We start from the raw sequence: 2,943 nt of genomic DNA, 5'->3' as shown, positions 1-2,943 counted from the left end.
CTGGAACAACAACTCTGACTGGGTGAAAGATGAGTGTGAGATGGCTGCGAAGGGGTTTAGCTTTTATAGCCCGCGAAGGTCGTTAGGTCGGCCTGCTGACCGACCTACCATATGAGCCTCCACTAGTCGGCCAGGGAATATTCTAGGGAATATTCCGAATATTCCCTTTACCATCGGGCCGGGGGCGCTGCCCCCGGACCCCCGCCAGGGGGGCCGCTGGCCCCCCTGGGACCCCCCAGCCAGGGGCCGCTTCCGCGGCCCCCGGACCCCACAATAGGGGCCCCTTTTAACTCCCTTACCACGCAACTCAATGCAATGTGCCTCGAGTTGCTACCAGCTTAACCACTCCGTCTAACCCAAAGATTAGACCCACAACAGTCACCTTTTTGCCATCCGGTCACATAGACCTCATCTGATATACAAGTCAGGACTCAACCAATGTCCGGGCTCACATTTGGCTTCTCCTCATAATGGGGGCCTTACAACTTTGAGCACCATGGATCATTGGTAGCACCTAATGAGGGTGGGGCATTGATCATATCTAACACACCTGAGTACCTCAATTCGAGTTCATGAGTTGAGTTTTCTTACAAGTGGGCATCTGGTCAACAGATTCCCCAACCTCACTCATATGGACTTAACAGGAGCATGGCTGAAGACACTCAAGTGACCGAGCATCCTTTTTACCCACCAGTTCATCACCATTTAGCTTAGCACAAATGCATATGATCCATCCTCTATTGAGCGGTTTATTGAGGATCAACAGTTGTCACCCTCAGTACTTGATAAAGGTCTCAAGGCCTTGGTGGCAGATGGGTGTCCCAGCTTGCAACGACTATGCATGATTGTTGTCCGGAGAGCCACATACAATTGCGCATCGTTCCGCAATCGAGAGCTAATCAAGATTGAAGAGAAGACTTCACAATCTACAAAGCTTTGCCAATTTGATGAGGCAAAGACCACTACGTCAAAGATGACTCAATATAATTCAATGCCAATAATGGGAGACAATTTCACAGATGTGAAAGGGTCACCAAAGTTACTCTTACAGAAACAATTGAAGCCTACCTTACCTCATGATGATGGTCTTGCATATCTTGCAAAGAAATGCACCACTTACATGAGCTTGTGCTAAATCAATGCACTGATGACTCCTTGTATGTCATCTCTGAATGCAAGAACCTACAAAATTTGCGACTGGTGGGGGTACTATTAGTGGGTTCTACCATTGTACATTTCTTTGACATTGGCCTGACTATCTTGACTAAAGGATACACTCGACTAGTAAAGTTGGAACTCGGTGGTTGTGAGGCCAGATATGATGGTATTGCAGATATTGGGCAATGTTGTTTCATGTTGGAAGAGCTAACACTTTCAAATCATGGTTTTTATGAAGGTTGGATTGCGGCCTTGTTCTATTGTAGCTGCCTAAAGACACTTAGGCTTGAGAGTTGTAAACAAATTGATCTCATTCTTAGACCTACAGAGCATCTTTGATAGTGTGCTACACTTTAGTGACTAAAACTTGTATGGTGGAACCTCAGAGACAAGGCAAGCCTTTCTGCATTGTTGTTTATATGCATAAAGGCTAAAGAACTCTCGTTTCAAGTCTGTTGGGGTCTTGATGAAGAGACATTCCCCTTGACTGAAGTCTACAAGTCACTATTTGATTCTTTGTATCATGTTGTTGCCTTTTGGAAGTTGTGTTGGAAGTTCTAGCTGTCTGTGACACAATCTTGATGCAACTCATAACTAGTTAACACAATCTTTTCAATGGGATAGCTTTTAAATTACTAAGGATATCATTTGTCATCTAAATAGCTTGTTGAGGGAATCCACTATTAATAATTTACTAGATTCCTCTAAGCAGTGCCTTTTCTTTTCCCCTTGTTATGCAAATATGTAAGGCTCTTATCACTTGAAGGATGCTCACTGTTGACAACAGCTAGTTTGGAGGCAATGGTGTTGAGTTGGAAAGTTCTTCATACACTCAAAGTCGTGTATTGCAATAACATAAAGGATTCTGAAATCAGCTCCTTTTGAACCATTTCCCCAGAAAATGATTTTGTGATCAATTGCCACCAACAAAAGCCTACAATCAGATTACATCCTAGCACAAATTTCAAAGCAATACTTTGATTCTCAATTATATAATTTTTTGTGTGTTGAGTGCTTCCCCCAGAAAGGTAAAAGAAGTAATTCAAACAAAAAATTCTCTTTTAAGCTCAAGCTTGTATTACAAGATGAAGGCTAAGAAGTCCAAGGTAATAATCAATGTGAATGAGAAGAATTTCTTTGAAAGGGGAGGTCTGCTTTGAACCAATGCAGCTGGAAGGCATATATCCTGATTTTGTGACAATTGTTTGCACTTTGAAGGCTTGTGGCGGCACCATAGGATCCCTAGAAACAAGCCACAAAGTACACTCTAAAATATTGAAAAGGGGATTGGAAACTGAACTTTATGTTAGCAGTACTTTAGTGGATGTCTATCTGAAATGTGGCTCACTAGCATAAGCATGGCAAGCTTTTGACAAATTGCAAGTTCGAGATGTGGTCTTGTGAAATGCAATCATTGTAGGATATACTGAACAAGGGAATGATACAGAAGCATGGAACTGCTTCCAACAAATGCAACTTGAAGGTGTGTCTACAGATGCTATTGCCTTCATTTGCAGCTTAAAATCTTGTTGTGCCATGGGTGCTCTAGAAACGAGCCACACAATTCATTCTAAATTAACTAGAAGGGGTTTAGAAAGGCAGCTAATGAGGGCAATGCATTATTGGATATGTATACCTGATGTGGCTTGCTTGTAGATGTGGTTCAAGTGTTCAATTGCCTACCATACCATAAATTGATGTCTTGGAACGCATTAATTTCATGCTTTGCTAAACATAGCCTTGGTAAATAAGTCAACATATGTTTCCAGCAAATGCAATTAAATG

At 42.3% G+C, this 2,943-nt stretch overlaps 1 pseudogene; it reads left to right on the top strand.

Annotated features, from left to right (window-relative positions):
- The first annotated feature begins 1,000 nt into the window (after nt 1-1,000).
- On the top strand, nt 1,001-2,043 carry LOC148038745 (F-box protein At5g51380 pseudogene; annotated as a pseudogene).
- Nucleotides 2,044-2,943: the final 900 nt, after the last annotated feature.

This window comes from Lygodium microphyllum, chromosome 3 (assembly GCF_053477565.2).
Source record: "Lygodium microphyllum isolate KBCC chromosome 3, Lygodium_microphyllum_v1.1.10, whole genome shotgun sequence".
Classification (NCBI taxonomy): domain Eukaryota; kingdom Viridiplantae; phylum Streptophyta; class Polypodiopsida; order Schizaeales; family Lygodiaceae; genus Lygodium; species Lygodium microphyllum.
Note: the sequence above shows the minus strand (reverse complement) of the source record. Positions and strands in the feature narration are given on the sequence as shown.